Below are 17,509 nucleotides of genomic sequence, written 5' to 3' on the forward strand. Positions count from 1 at the left end.
ACTAATATGAGATCACTAATCAAGTTAAACTCAACTACGGTAAACTATTTTACGAACCTATGTTATCAACATAATTGAACCGTCTTTAAGGATGAATACAGAGACAAAGGAAGATTTTCCTCAGTGTCTACATTCTAAATGATTCGCATCTAATCCGGTAAAGAATGTAATTTAATATGAAATTGTAATTTCTTTATATCTTCCTTCTTATTTTTCTACCATTCCGTCTACCTCTCCTTTCCTTTATGCCATTCTCTCCCCTTTCCTATCCACATTACTGTATCAATTATATGAATTGGCCAATGGTCTGTTGGATTAGTGAAAAGGAGAAGATTTCGCATTGTTGAATTTCCTTGAACTGGAGTGGAATCTCTAATTGTCATGCTACACAGACATTGTGATGTTATTGGAAACCGAAACACGTTTATCAAAATTGCACATCTGCGAAAAAAATACACTCACTGAGAACAGCCAAATGTTGCTTTTAATTTGTTGTAAGTTATATGAAAAAGGAGCAACGTTTTATCACGTCCGACAAACATCTCAAAGCGTTACAATGAGTTACTTTGAATGCAACAATATGCAGCGAAATGTGTACCTTTTCAACTTTCTGATTTGTCTTTTCTTATAATGTAAAAAAGAGTCATAGTTTATTTTTAATATAAAATTTACTGGATGTATTGTTATTTGTGCTGAGTACTTATATTTTTGCACCGTTCCAAAATATTTAGGAGACGTATGATATTCATATTAGTATATTAGTATATTGATAGTTATAAGACCGATTCGGGCTGAAAACAGCTTCATCCCTTCATTCACTTTAATTATCTTATACTTGGGCTAACAAAACGTCCAGATTATTTATTTTTTGTTGAATCTTTAACTTATGCTTGGATAGCATATTTAGTTGTTTAAAACATTCGCTCGGCCGGCAGCCAATGTGCAAATTAATGGAATTTGACGCTGATAATGATGCAGATTGACAGAGCAAGTCCAGTCAGGTTGAAGAAAAAAAGTTTGTCTGAGAAAGGAAGTGAATTTATCAATACTGGAAGTGGAGTTACAAAAGTACAAAACATTGTTCACCGTGGTGGAAATTTATAATTACAATATAGTCATTACAAATAATGTAATAGTTGTATTATTATATACTTTACACATCATAGTCTACTAAATGGAAATGTACTGATAGATATTCCTCAGCGGTGTATGTATATATAAACAAGTTCTCTAACATAAGACTACATAATACACTGTTACAGGTAGAGCTTAAACCAATGCTTGGCAAAGTGACTTTATAGGTTTTGATAGTGAGAGATACTCCATCAATATCCTAGCAACCAATAGCTACGAATTCTGTAATAGGTTTGACATTAAAATAAGTGATGGATACATGATTTTAACACTGACAGGATGCTAAATCAGATAGCGCTTAATTCTGACAGATTCTAAACCGCAGTTTCTGTAGAAATACTGTATTAAGTGTAATGATACACACTGACGAAGGTGTAGCAATATCCAAACATGACAATACAGAAATTTGTAGTATTAACACTGTATAGACAAGGTAACACAATCGCTCACACTGCATTGGCATATAATAATAAGCAACACCGATATGACAGTAATGGAGAGTTTGGTAAACTGCAGTATAAGAAAATACATTGAGATACAATATTAAATGTGTGTGGAAATAAATCGAGCACTCCGATTGGTCGAAACAGGGAGCATTAATAAGTGACATAACGTCTCAATTCCTGGGAAATGACAGATATCTCCTCATCTTTTCACTGAATCCTGTGCAGAAATAGGGCACGTTGAGCAGATTCAACAAGAACTGCAATAATTTTTTAAAATTAAAAATGCTTTCGGACCACAGAAACAGACAATTTATGAGAGTCTGGAAATATATACTCTATCGAACAGAGTAATAGGTATTGGATTGATACAGAGTAATAGACGCTGTAGTTAAATAAATGCTGCATTAAAGCAGAGAAATACCTATTGCATTGAAGTACAGTAATAAATGCACTGAACAGAGCAATGCGCACTAGATACAAATAACTACATTAAGATCGAGGCACAGCCACCTGACTAAAACCCGGTAACAGACAAACTATCAAATGTGAGAAAAAAGCACTGTATTGCAATGCACTAATAGTTAAACAGGGCAATGGGTATTCGGTTTGGACACAGTAATAGATAATATGGTAATGAGAAGTAATAGATCTTTAATTAATTATATACATGGCTACATTTGGATATTCAAACAGAGGTGCAATCCAATCAAAATTAAGTTAAATTATTTGTGAAACCTCCAACGCCCACACCGCTGTCTGTGAAACAAAGAGAACTCAAATCTGTGGCACAAAATTTGGTGCCAGGCAGCCTTTGTGAGGTTGTTTTCACAAGGCAATTTCAAAATGGCTGTGTTTATATGTAGGGCTACAATTAATCAACGTTTAAATAAATATAAAGGTTTTTATGTAAAGTCTCGACTCCAAGAGATTGACAATGCATATCTGGACAACTGAAAAAAGTTGAGAAAATGCACCAAGCACATAATGCCTTTTTAAAAAAAAAAAATACTCTGGCCTCTTAAAATACTCACATTTTTCAATTTTTGCAATTGTGAAATTCGGATTATTTTTGTGGGGGGGGGGGGGGAGGGGGAAACATTTTTACAGCCCTTGAGCTGACGGCTGCCGTGACGTGCACTGTCGCTAAAGGCCAGAGACTTCCGAATGAATAAATGAAACAGCAGATTGAAATATGCGTTGAGACTATATTAAAGCACTAAGAGAGAACAAGAGAGGAAGAACCAGAAAAGAAAACACTGCCGCTTAGAAACAAATATTATTAGTGATAATAAAATAATTTCCAAGAGAAAGATTTAATATGTCTTACATATGATAATTAACACATACGGTGAGCATGCTTCCTGTTGGAAAGATATTAATTATAAAATATAAAATATAAAATATAAAGTATATATAAATACACCCGGGACAAGCCTTGTGAAGTTGTCTCCCAATGAGAACCAGCAACAAAGGAAAATTAATTCACTGCAAGAGAGATAATGGAGTCTTTGCCTCTGATACTGTAATTTTTCGAATCACTTTAAAGTGAAATAAATAGTAAAATTGAAGAGACTACATCAGGAGGCTCCTAATACATTGGGGAGGAAAAATTGCAACGTCCCTGGGTGGGCTCGAACCACCAACCTTTCGGTTAACAGCCGAACGCGCTAACCGATTGCGCCACAGAGACAGCCTGTCTGCCAGCCCTCATTCATGCTGCCTGAGTAGAATAGTTCTACCTCTTCTTTACTGTACAGACTTAGTTAGAAAATGAATGCTTGGGCGAAAAGATAAATCTCAAATAATAAAAAGAAAGGAGATTCTATTCAAAGGGCTGCAGATTTAAATGCTGCATGTCCACGTTAACCCCTTTGGAACTGATGTGAGGATTTTTTGTGCCAGATCCCGGATTTTGTGCAGGTAGGATTCCATGCACAAAATCCTGCATATTTATGGATTTGTTTGGTTTGAAGGAATCAACAGAGGTAAAAGGTCTCAGGGTTACATGCAACTTGCAAAATAAAAATTCAATCATCACATCGCTTTGCAGCCCTTGAATTGGTGCTTTGTTGAGAGACATTAATTTTGCCTGAAGTGTATGTGAAGGAGGTAATGTAACAGATAAAACGCACGTGGATATTACCTTCCCTTAGTTTAAAAATATGAACCCAATTGCCATTAAAAATTCTAACAGCAACGGTGCATTCCGCATTTGCGATTCTTTCGTAAGTATTGCAAAGCTTATTTTTTAATCGTAAAACCAAGTCATAGTTGCACTGTAGTTCATTCGGAATTAAGTGAATGGAACACATTTGCCCTGGAACACGTGTTTCTGCTGCTAAATTTATATTTTGTAAATGCAACATTTTTTTTTAAGGCGCAACTGTTTGGAAGAACATGATGTGCTTGCAATTCCAGGACTGGGGGGGAGGGGGATGTTGCAATGGGATTGTTTTTGTATTATTTTCCCGAGGCATCAAATGGTTAACAGGAAACCAGCAAGCCCGGTTGCAGCTGTCAATCAGCCGGCGGCTGCAGACGGATCAAGTTGCTCAGCTGATGTAAATGAATCTGCCTGTTGGGGGAGGGGAGATAATTGGCTGAATGGTAAAGGTAATAGATTCCACGGGCTGCAGCCTGAAAAAGCATCTGCAATCAGTTTCTCATTGTAATTACTCATTCCAGATCGTGACTGAAAGCATTTTATATCCTGATTTCATTTCTTTAAATTTAATAACCTTGCAAGTTGATCGCTGATAATGGGTGGAACGTAAAGCTGCAAAATAACGTCCTGAATAATTATTGTAACAACCTTCCATATTCGTGCACTTGAAGAGGTGAAAAATACAAACACGGAATAATTTGCAGGGATTCCCCCTCCCCCACCACAATTGTATGCTTCTATAGATTAGTCTCTAGTCGTTTTAATCGGCATCTCAATTGGAATATCGGTTCTCTGGCCCAATTTCTGATCTCTTCCATCTCAGTGCAAAAATAGTCCTAAATCTTTTGCGCATATTTTGTATTTTAGATTTTACTGGTATTCTGATGAGTCATGTGAAATGTGTTCTCGAGCTCTGGGAATTCACATAATCCAGCCCAATATTTCTTCAGTTTAAATATATTGCCTTAACAGGCGCATGCACAATACAGGCGGTTTGAAAGTCCCTCAACCTTCAATTTCTGTTTAAGCATCAGGCATTCTGCCATTTACGTACTGCATCATGAATCGTCATAATGGCTGCCCCGGTGAGTATTATTGGACCTCGCACCAAAAATCAAAGTACCTGTGGTTTGTAAAAATATATAGTTTTTTTCATAACAAGGCAAACATGCCATTCACTTTGCATGCTGAACACAAAACAGCTGTTGGGTAGGCTGCCATCATGATTTTTTGCTACCTGCGATTAAAACATGCCAAATAGCATCCAACTATCAACCTATAAAAAAAAAATTTCCTGCACCAAAAAAAAATTATGCACCTGTATAAAAATGTATCTTTTAAAAATAATTGTTGAGTTTAGGTAAGGAAGAATTCAGCTAGGTGCAGGCACTCTTCATTGTTTAATGGGGAATCCTAAACTGTTCAATTTTATTAAAGAAAAAACTATTTATAAAGAAGGACTTTCACTCCATCCGGTGTGATTTTGTACCCCCCACTCCCCGTAGCTTATTCGTGAAATGTTTTTTGTTTAGCTCAAGGAAAGCTCTTTTCGACACCTCTAATATTGTACTGCAAGACTGCCTAATGCGGAATGAAAAGAGCGAAATTTTAACCCTCTCTTCCCCCCAGCCCCGCCAACTTTTCAATACCCAATATATTTTTGCAACCCACTGAAATTAAGCTATGCCTCCAATTCCGACTTCTATCGCTGAAAAAATGGTGTAACATTTTCAACCAGCCATTAATAAATAATCAAATCTACAATTCGCAAGATAAACGGTTTCTTTCAGTTATCTTTGGACACAGAAAAAGGAACTAACTGGTGCTGAAGGCCCCAAGAGGTGGATCACATTGTAAAACCCACGCAGTGGGCCCCATCAAGTGCTCAGCGTACGTGATCTGGGTTTATGTACGCATAAAGGGTTTCAGAACCCAATTGCGGTGGGCTGGTAATCTGTCAGTTTATGTGAATTTTCAGGGGCATTGTTGGCAGTTTATACAAGGTTAATATCTGCCCAATTTATTGCAATTTGACAGCAATGAGCTTAGGGAAGTGTTACACTCTCTCTACATTTCTTCATTACAAATCTACATAAGGGAATAGTCTCTGTTTTTTTTCTCTAAAGAAGCAAAGTCAAAACATCCTGATATTGACAAGTAGATTAAAATGGATCTTGTTGCTTTTTTTTACGATCTGCATCTTCTGCAATCATGAAATCATATAGCACAGAAAGGAAGTCGTTCTGCCCATCACGGCTGTACTGCCTCTTTGCAAGAGTTATTCAATTAGTCCCCTCCCCCCACACCCTTTTAACGTATATATCCATTTCCTTTTTGAAAGTTATGATTGAATGTTTCTACCACCGTTACAGGCAATGCATTCCAGATCATCATAACTCAATGAGTAAAAACAAATTCGTCTCATTTCCCCGCCCCTCCCCCCAACTTTTATTTGTCAAGTATCTTTAAATCTTTGTCATCAGGTTACCTACCTTCTTGCTAGTGGTCAAATTCTATAATAGAGTAAAAATGGCACAGTGTAAGGAAACTCGACATCTCGGGATTAATACCATTTTATGGGTTTGTTAAATGCGATCGTTCTGTTCATCCCTGTTTAAAATATGGATCAAACTTTTAAAAAAAACATTGTAACTAATAGTTCTTTGAGCGCGGGGAAAGATTATCTTTCTCATGCATTTAAGCAGGAAATTGCCTTAAAATATTTTTTAGCTACGAGGAGAGTCTAGTTGGGTTAGGGTTGGAGAATGGAGAATGCCCTGGTCGGATTTGTGTTATTGGAGCAAGAGTTGAGTTGGGTCGGCTGTAGGGAGGTGGAGTTGATAGTCGCAATCAAAACATGATTGGTTGAGTGTTTCTATCAGCTCGTCGCATGTTTGGATTGAGTTATGTCATTGATCAGAAGACAGTCTGTCAATACTCTGAAGCCATTTATATTATATACAACTTACAGCACAGAAACCGGCCATTCGGCCCAACTGGTCTATGCCGATGTTCCTGCTTTACACTAGCCTCCTGCCACCTTACTCAACTTATCCTATCAACATATCCTCCTATTCCTTTCTCCCAGTTCCACTTAAATGCATTTGTTATTTCCCTCAAGCATTCCATGCGGTCGCGACTTCTCCATTCTTGAGTAAAGAAGATTCTCCTGAATTCCTTGCTGGATTTTTAAAAATCTTCATGCATGCAATTATAATAATTAAGCAGCTGTTTAACATCTCAATGGATAAATAATCTTTATAATTCTTCACCTTTACTGGCGGAAGAACAAATCGCATCAACATCAACTTATATATCGCCTTTAATGCTATTTACAATAAACTTATAATTAGCACTATTTCTAAACCAAACATCTCAGTAGTATGAGATACTTTTACCTAAGCTTTTGCCTGGTAGGCTTCCTCGGGGATAAAGTGAGAACTGTGAAAGCTCAATTATCTACCTTCGCTTCTCACCTTACTCCACATAAGCCCCAAAGCGAGAGCTCAGGACGTTTTCGACTTGGTATTCCATACGTTTTCTTTCTAACTGAATCCTTTGATCTAACTGAATTCCTTTGGAGATAAACGGTCTACACCACACAAGGCGGCTTTTATTAATTTCTTTTTAAATCCGACGGAAGCCTGGAGAAAATGCATCAGCCAGCGTGGGAGACAAGTTGGAAGAAATATTGGACTTGCGACTTCCAATAAGGACGCGTCTTTCGTTGACAATTATTTAAATATTTGCTCTTGATTTTTGCATTCATCAAGATGAATTCTCTAGTATGAAAAAAATCGTGGAGTCTCTCAAAGTCTGGGATATTTGAAAGCCATAAATCTTAGCTATTTGACTCCCGCCGAGAAACACAGATGGTGGGACATTTTGAGAAGTTGTAGGCGGGCAAGTTGTCAATCATTCCGTGTTGGTGGATTTAACCAAACACACTTCCCAATCTATTTCTCTGCATTGAAGAGCCATGCATGCAAAACTGGTGGAATGGACTCTGTGTTTATTGGAATATTTGATCATTGGCATTGCACTGTTTGGAGGAGTGTTTTGTACAATTAACAATTGTTTCTATTACTTACTCTGGGTAGCTGCTGCAGGGCACAGTTCCACTGAGACCCTACTAATCTTAACACGAACTAACATTCGTTACCTTTTCCGAAATTGGTCTCTCGTCATAATCTAAAGATAACGGGAATAAAGAAACAGCCGGAGACATTTTCGCCCTCAACTTTCATTAACGCCTCATCCATCCGTCCCCCAGAAATGCAACTCCATTCTCTTCCCTCTTTCCAGCGGACAGAAGCTGCCTGGCTTATGTGAGAAACTGAGATGAAATTATATGGTATAGGACAGAGCCAAGGCGAGAAAACAATGTGAATCAAGACGTAGCTGGATCTTTGGCACAGACCAGTGTGCAATTCGAACCAATGACTATCTTCTACAAGGCAGAACAAGTCAATGCCCATATACCCTACATCAATGATTTGCCGATCGCTAGTTTTTAGTCCAACAGCCAAAATTAATTTGAAATTGAAAACTCCAGCTCTTAAGTCATGCCATGTGATAAGGCTGGGCTCTGTTGAATGCAAAACATCTTAATTGTCCAATATCACACATCGTGAGTTTTAGGTTCTCTCGGTTCCTGCATCATAATAAGATGAATGTTTCCTCGCCCGAATCGAATTTAGGAACAAAGGAAAATAAGAGCAGCAGTAGGCCATTCGGCCCCTCGAGCTCCTCCGCCATTCAACTATCATGGCTGATCATCTACCTCAACGCCATTTTCCCGCACTATCCCCATTTGCCTTGATATCTTCAATATCTAGAAATCTAGCAATCTCTGTCTTGAATTCCTGTGACTGTCCTTTAAAAAAAATGATTTAAAATGCAGAATTGCGTGAGAGGGAGACCTAGGTCCACGATAGATTGGAACATTTAAAAATGCAACGATAAATTAGTGTCTGGTGATATGCTGTAACTGGATTTGGCAGGACCCATATTTCATTATCTCAGGAGTTTTCTATATTTAAAGCAGTTTCAGGCCTTTACAAAGTGTTGGGACACTGATACTATGAATGAAGTTTCATTCTAAGCAGGTTTCGCCGTACACTATTTGGAACTGAAAATGTATTCTTACATGGGGTTTTATTAATCTGTTAAATTGTGTGTTTTTTCGTTGGCTGCTCCCTATTACTGGAAACTGTTACATTGGATGAGTTTATTGTGTGGGTGGAAATCAGTTGTCAAATTTGCAGCTGAGTTTAGTCTCGTCTCTATGATAGCAGATTTGATATAATTATACATTTTTTTTGAAGTTGACTTGTAAGTTCTTGTAAATAAAAAAAATTACATACTTGGTGTGCCATCTGCACATCAGAGAAGGATAACGAGCTGGAAGGCAATCCCTAGGCTACCATCTTGCAGTTTGTGATCTATTTATTGTCGCATGTGAGGTGTATCAACTCTTGCTCGTTACACGCGCAGCAACTCTATAATTCAGTTAGTATTTAGATTGCTCAGTTCCCGCGAGAGGACAGATTTCCCTCACGAGATCTGCAGTTGAGTTTTGCACACAGACGCAAACAAATCAGAATATAGATGTGCAACTCGGGTGAATCTGCCAAGTGCTCGTAATGCATACTGCTCTCTCTCTCTCTCTGAAATAATTAGAATATATATTGAAATTCAATGGATTTTTGCCAGTGCAGATTGTCTGACATGCCCGTCTGCTGTGTAACATTGCACAACCCCAAATCCTAACACTAATGGAATTGGATGAAGAATGGTATCAATGCCAACAAGTTGGGATCAGATTTCAGCTACTTCGGTTGCCGAGAATCTGTGTAACAGAAACAGGAAGGTTCAAATTCGGGATTATTATATCAATTAAGTATACCACATGCTGGGAATGCACAGCTGGTCGGTTAACATCTGAAAGAGAAAGGAAGAGAAACTTCCATCCCAATTGTAATATATTGTTTGCTCAGGAAGCATAACTTGATTAATTCTTTGATTACTTACTAGTTTCCTTACATGGGTAACCGTATGACGTCATGTTGTAATGGCAGAGTTAGGGCTCCAGACGAGTGTGTTTCCAAGAGCCATATGTCCTTATATTTGGGAAATATTCTCCTTTTATGTAACGGGTTTGACCTACCAACTGCCAGTAAATCACTTTATCTTAGTGTTTGGAACTTATGCATAGATTGGGTTTTTACAAGAAACACATGAGGTTGGATGAAGAACCTACCGTCCAATCCCTGGAATGAATTCCTTTCTTCTGGAAATCTGAAGTCCAGAACTAATCGGACGCTTGATCAGATTTTCACTAAATAGTTTTCCTCTGGACCTTTTCTTGACTAAATCATGATCATGCCAAAAGTCGCCTGTCAATGAAAATACACCTGCTCTCGCATATTGTTGGAACAGACCAAAATATGCGGTTCAATCAACAACTTTTCTTCCCCGCGGAATCGGGAGTAAACCTGATTCTGTCTGGCAGGCGTCTGGTTTGACTCACTTTATTCAATCTGTCATTAGAGTGTTTAATTTTGGGTGTGTGCCTCAAACATGCAGCAACAGGAGATCCAACGGTTTAATTTCTTTTCCACAGCATTGCGGGAAACAGCAGAATGTTGGACGTCTTATTCCAATCAAATCTAAAGAGGAAATAGTAACATATTGAGGTAGCAACTGAGAAATATTGCCGTGATTAAAATATTTACAGAAAAGTACCTTAAATGAAAGTAAGACGCTGTGGCTGTCTAGATATCCTTATTCATGGCATTGAGCGTGCTGCCAAGTCCATGTGGACCTTTCCATTTTTACAGCAGTTTGAGCGCAACTCAAAGCAATTTCGGAAAATGTCAACTCTACGTTTTGTAAATATAAAAGACAAAGTTATGTATGATCTCCATCAAACTAGCTGGCTTTAGAGACTTTGAATGCTCAGCGTTATTAACATTTGCCAAAACTCCAAATATCATTATAGTAGAGATTTGACTTTCTTTAGAGATGTAGATTGGCGACTCAAGGCAGTTGCTTACTTGTCCATATCATCAAAACTCTACTTCTATTATAACTCGCCTTTCGAATGAGATGTCTGCTTGCTCAGGTACCCGAAGAGGAGCAGGGAAGTTCTCCCCGGTGTTTTAGACAACATTTATTCCTCACCTAACGTCTAAATCAGATGGTCTGGTCATTCATTTCATTGCTGTTTGTGGGAGCTTGCTGTGTGCAAATTGGCTGCCGCTTTTCCTTACAACAGTGATTACACTTCAAAGGTACTTTATTGGTGGTAAAACCACCAATTGGTGGCATAGGGACATCCTGAGGTCATGGAAAGCTCTACGTAAATGCAAGTCTTTCTTTTCTTTCTATAATTATCCTTTAGCTCCGGTTAGCACTTGATTCGGAAAATACAATAATATAAAAGCAAAATACTGCGGATGCTGGAAATCAGAAATAAAAACAAGAAATGCTGGAACCACTCAGCAGGTCTGGCAGCATCTGTGGAAAGAGAAGCAGAGTTAACGTTTCAGGTCAGTGACCCTTCTTCGGAAAATACAATGTTGTTCACAAAAAGGGGGCGGTGTCTTTGGCCCATAAAATTTTATGATTGGTGTAACAGTCTAAATACTGCGCATTGAACTATTTCTATTTGTGTGTATGTGTGGCCCCGGAATTGGAGATCACTGGGAAGTATTAGAAATGCAGTCCTGATTATGATTTGGTGAATATTTTGTAATGACGCGGCACATTATTTCACTGTTTTAAATTACAGCATATAATATGCTTGGACACAGCAAGGATTAAGAACCACATTTTTTTGGGGGGTGGGGACAAGATTTAGGTCAATTAAGTAATTTTGTCCGTGCTTATGATGCAAATATATAGGAATTTGAAAAATGACGTGTCGTCTACCGTGATGAACCCACCGAATTCCTGACAGCTTCTCGATAGTATATCATAATGAGCATCGAGAGGTCCAATGCTTACTATCAACCCACCGGTTATTATCAAGTAAAATTGGAGAAGGCATGTTCACAAAGAACACGAGGCTTGCCGAATGAACGAACTAGTTTAGTTTGCCTATTTTGGTGCGGAGTCTTTTTTGGGTTTCAGTGGGTTCAAAACGTTGGAAAAGATACTGAAGAACGAAGATGTATTCATTTAATAAAAGCAAAATACTGCGGATGCTGGAAATCTGAAACAAAAACAAGAAATGCTGGAATCACTCAGCAGGTCTGGCAGCATCTGTGGAAAGAGAAGCAGAGTTAACGTTTCGGGTCAGTGACCCTTCTTCGGAACATCCGAAGAAGGGTCACTGACCCGAAACGTTAACTCTGCTTCTCTTTCCACAGATGCTGCCAAGACCTGCTGAGTGATTCCAGCATTTCTTGCTTTTGTATTCATTTAATGTTGTACCAGTATACGCAAGATCTGTATCTGCTGCTTCTATCCCGAAATCAAGTGGTATGATCTTCTATCTCACCCCTGGTTTACTGGTCTTATGGATATCCCATACGAACTGTGTGCAAGTTTTATGAGAATAAAAGCATAATCTGATGTTTTGTGTAGTTTAAGTATAATATATGCAAGCTCTACTGGTCTTATACCCAGAATCTAAGGATCTTGTAAATACAGTCCAAGCATTTTTTTTATATAGCTGTATTATACATGAAGACCGCGTATTTTCTTTCTCCATAAGGATTCTGTGACTGAAATAGCTTTGTGGTCACATTGTGGTTACCGCTGTTACTGTGGCAAAGATGTCAGATGTGGCAAAGAAGACTCCCCGTGTGTCTCGTTTCCAACATAATTAAATATATTCCTATTAAAGATTAACTCTTCCTCAAAAAGTTCCACGACATGTTTTCATGTGACTGGAACAATTCAAAAATATGCAAAACTCTAAGATATAAAAAGAATCAGACTAGTTATTTATAATTTACAGAGAGGGTGGCTAGAATGTATGATTCTCTGCCACAAAGCACTGGTGAAGCATATAGTTGTTTGAATAAAGAGGAATATGAAGAGAGCAGGAGCGTGGCTTGAGGCTGGGTGATTCACGTGAAGAAAACTACGGCTCAGATCATTTGGACCGAACAGTCGTAAAGTTTTGTTTTAATTCTATGTATGGTTTGTAACTTAATGAAGTTTGTATTAGGAATAAAGTACAAATTTATTTTTTGAATTTTCGAGTTTAGCGCGTGCTGCAGTGGGTCACTGATAAGGACACTGACAGACGTACTGTAGATAGCGAAGAGTGGGATATTGAACCTGGTTTCAGTCTGAATCCAACTGACTGCTTATGAAAGTCGAAATCCATTGGGTTCCCATCCAAATAGTTTTATCAATATTTGGTTTGATGAAATGCAAGGTGGAACGTTAATGTGAAATGAAAAACAATATGGTAAGACACCATGGAATTTCAGAAGACGAGCAGTTCCATTGAAAATAGTGAGAACTGATGCTTACTATTTAACATGCTTCTGATCCTGAACCTTCAAGTGTACTTCCGGTTTATTATTTAAACACTTCCTTTTAAATATAAAAAAAGAAAAAACAAATTGTGAGGCGACCGAGCCTTAAAACAGTGGCAATGTGTTAGGAAACCAACATTTTTATCCTGGTGCTGATGAATTGATCGGTCAAACACGTTATGTGCATTGCGTGCACTATAAAAATGACAGTGAACAAATGTTAATCCGATGGCCATAGTTAAATATGTATTCCCCATTCTGATGATGGTTACTATAATTACATTTGAGCCCGGTTATTTGTGCGAAAACTGCTTGTTAGGTGATTAGTTGACTCCAGATTGCTGGAATCCCGCTTTAATATTCGGTGTGTGAGCATGTATTGGAACAGATAAGGACAAAGGCCGTAAAGGGAAAAGGCCCAATCTTCCATTCAATTACCTGTAGGTGTTGGTTGGCAGGATTTCGCTTGATAACTTTTATTTCCCAACGATGTGTGATAATTTACCCCCAAAATATCATTCATCCCTCTCCAGCGGTAATCTGAGTGTTTTAATGGAAAACATCAATTTGATTGACCTGAGCTGCAAAATTCAAATCACAAATTTGTTTCATTCGGAAGAGCATGTGATCGAATGCCGGCGTTATTTAAAACAAAGTACACGAGTCAAGTGGCATGGCAATTGAGATACAATGCTTATTCATTATCAGGCCAGCGTCCAGATAGGAACGGATCCTAATGAGAGAATATGATATTATTTGGAGTCCTATTTTATATCATAAAGGTCCTTTACTACAAAACTAACCTTTGCCTTAAGAGATATTTTCAGTCCATCACAAGTAATTGTGCTCACTGTGAACAGGTTGCAATTTTCAATTCTTTGACCCGAGTCATTTTATCAATGCATGATTTTATTTTGGCGCCTGCTTTTACACTGTCGAATTGCAGGCGCCAAGTTTTTGAAGAAGTGTGTTCGAAGGATCCCTAACAGCTGTGCCCTGGCTAGCATTCATTTACACGCGGAAGCTTATCAGCATCAGAGCCTGAAGAAGCAATAGAGTTACTTCAGATAGCCGGCGATTCAGCTTGCCCCTTTGGTACCTGGGTGCTAGGAATTACCCTTTATGTAGATCATGAATAAAGCAAATTCCGCACATGTCACAAAGTTAACGCATGTCATTGTGCAATGTGCAACTTCTGGTCTCGACTCCAGATATACTTTTTTCCCAATAGTCTGGAAACTCATGGCGGGTATCTCCAGATTCTGGAATGCACACAAACAGCAATACAATGTATGCAATGAAAGAGAAACTTTGGATAGCCTAAGTTACCTGTTTAAATCTTTCCGCCAAACCCCTCTAAATTCGGAAATGCAATCAACTCGCAATATTTAATACCTTGCTTATTGCGTGTAAGCATAGAGGAGAGAAAATGGTTGCCATCATTAAGAAATATATTCCAGTAAGTTATATGAAGCTTTATTATTCTGGTTAAAGTATATCCAAGGTTAGAACCTTCAAAAGACATCCATGTGGGAGTGTCTAAGTTCTTATGGCAACATACGGCCAAGGACTTTGACGCCGTGAGGGGTAAACTGTGAAAAATAATAATCAATGAATTGAGGACGTATTGAGGCAACCCTGGCAAATCACCCTCCATCAAAAAGGTAATGTTTCATAAATGTAGAAATTGCATTCCAGCAGCTCCAGTACCATCGCGTTGTGCCGTCCAGGGTTTAGTGATACACTAGAGAAATTCACAATCCAGCATTTATTAAAGCCCTCAGAGTTTTGAAAGTTCAAATCTTACGCCTTTCCTCAACCATGAAGTGAAGTTGGCAACTCCTGTTTATTTAAAAGAAAAATATCTTCTACGTGAATCAACATGTGTTCCCCCTTCCCCGCCACCTCCTGTGCTAACTTAATGCAAGGTCTGTTATCTGCAGAACGCAAATAGAGGGATGGAACAATGCCAAGTTAAACTCTTTAACACCACTGCAGTAAAAACTGTGGTTCAGTTGGTAGCACTCCCTCGCCTCTGAGTCAGATGGTTGTGGGTTTAAGTCCCAGACTTGCTAGGCTGGCAGTGCAGTGCTGAGGGAGTGCTGTGCTGTTGGAGGTGCCGTCTTTCAGATGAGATGTTAAACTGAGGCCCTATCTGCTCTCACAGGTGGATATAAAAGATCCCATGGACTATTTGGAAGAAGAGCAGGGGAATTATCCTGGCCCATATTTATCCCTCAATTAACATCACAAAAACAGATTATCTGGTCCCTATCACGTTGCTGGGAGCATTCTGTGCGCTAATTGGATGCCACGTTTCCAGCATTACAACAGTGATAACACTTCAGAATGTACTTCATTGCGGCGTCCGGTTGTCGTGAAAGGTGCTATATAAATGCACGTCTTCCTGAAATGCTCCTGAAGACATTGGCAGTTTATTTCCATTCAATCCACGAAGTGGGAGGATGGCCTGTTATAGTGAACTGCCACATATTCAAATCGATTTGCAAAACTTAGTAAAATGCAGGATTGTGTTTTACTCACGTGTATTACTACACTCTGGATTTACTTTATGCTACAGTTAAAGATCGATCCGTTTCTATTGTGATTCTCTGTACTTACATAGAACCATAAAAGAATTACGGCACAGAAGGAGGCCATTCAGCCCGTTGTGTCCATGCCGGCTGTAAAAACTAGCTGCCCAATCTAATCCCACCTTGCATGAACCTGGTCCTTAGCCTTGCAGGTTACAACACTTCAGGTGCATGTCCAGGTATGTTTTAAAAGAATTGAGAGTTTCTGCCTCCACCACCATTCCTGGCAGTGAATTCCAGACACCCACCACCCTCTGGGTGAAAATGTTTTTTTCCTCATTTCCCCTCTAATCCTTCTACCAATGACCTTAAATCTGTTCCCCTGGTAATTGACCTCTCCGCTAGGGGAAATAGGTTCTTCCTGTCTACTCTATCTAGCACCTCATAATTTTGTACACCTCAATTAAGTCACCCCGCAGCCGCCTCTGTTCTAAGGAAAACAACCATGGCCGATCCAATCTTTCCTCAAAGCAGCAACCAAGTTTCCTTCAAATGCACTACCCAATACATGGCTAAATATGATTAATTAACAGCAAGACGTTCTTGCTCAGTGCCATCTACTTGGATATTCCAAATATTTCCCTAAAAGCAATTATGTGTTTAGTTATTGTTGATGTCGGTAACCCATTTATTGGCCATTTTGCGGAGGTTCATCATAGATTCAATTTGTACAGTAGATCAACCATAAAGGGAAGCATTTATGGAGTTAACATATTATTATGATAGCACTGGTGTCGTCTGATGGAGTCTATCCCTGCTTCATCAGAAATAACACAAATGCACTGTTAAATTATTCTTTCCCAATATCCGACAACGGTGGAGTCTTCCTTTGCATCATTCTACACTTCCTCCTACAACCTATAAGCTTTTAGTACACACGACTGGTGTCACCTAAGCAATATTTCTTACTTTACCTCTCTTTCTTGCCCACTCTTTAACATAAAAGTTGCAATTTTCTCTCTGGATTGCGATGTTTCACCCAGATTCCCCAATGGAAATTCTTAAATTTCTTCCTATCGTTTCTTCCTAAAAAAAACATTGTTCGTGCGTTCGCACGGGAGCTTGAGTTGGAAGGACGTGCGTTCAAGCTCCACTCCAGAGCACAGAATCTAGGCTGACTTTCAAAGCATTACTGAAAGAGTGCCATACTGTCAGAGATGCCGTCTTTAGGATGAGAGGTTAATCCGAGGTCTCCTCTGGTCGAAGATCCTACAGCACTTCGAAGCAGAGCAGGGTAGTTTCCCCGGTATCCAGGTCTAAATTTACCCTTCGATTAGCAGATTATCTGGTCACTATCTCATTGCTGTTTATGGGAGCTTGCTGTGCCCAATTTGGCTGCCTAGTTTTCCTACATTTCAATAGTGTCTACGCTTCAAAAGTACTCAATTGCCTATAAAGCGCTTTGGCGCATTCTTAGGTCATGACAGGCGCTATATAAATGCAAGTTATTTTCTTTCCATTCTATTGTATATATTATTAATAGCAGTTGCTTTGTCTGTGTTACTTTTATGAGCCTCCACATTCATAATATTATATTCTCTATATAGCTTAATTTTGTCTCGAGGGAATACTGGTGGTTCTGCACTCCAGGGCGTTTATACTCACGGGTGGCAGTAATTACGAACAAAAAACTCCCACTAATCTTCTTACTTTATTAACATTTCCAAAATATGA

General features: G+C 38.8%; 1 non-coding gene across 1 annotated transcript; it reads right to left on the bottom strand.

The window, feature by feature from the left end:
- Window positions 1–3,196: 3,196 nt before the first annotated feature.
- trnan-guu (transfer RNA asparagine (anticodon GUU)) lies at window positions 3,197–3,270 on the bottom strand. The gene has a single exon. It is a non-coding gene; the product is annotated as a tRNA-Asn (tRNA).
- Window positions 3,271–17,509: the final 14,239 nt, after the last annotated feature.

The sequence above is a fragment of the Heterodontus francisci genome, chromosome 33 (assembly GCF_036365525.1).
Source record: "Heterodontus francisci isolate sHetFra1 chromosome 33, sHetFra1.hap1, whole genome shotgun sequence".
Taxonomy (NCBI): domain Eukaryota; kingdom Metazoa; phylum Chordata; class Chondrichthyes; order Heterodontiformes; family Heterodontidae; genus Heterodontus; species Heterodontus francisci.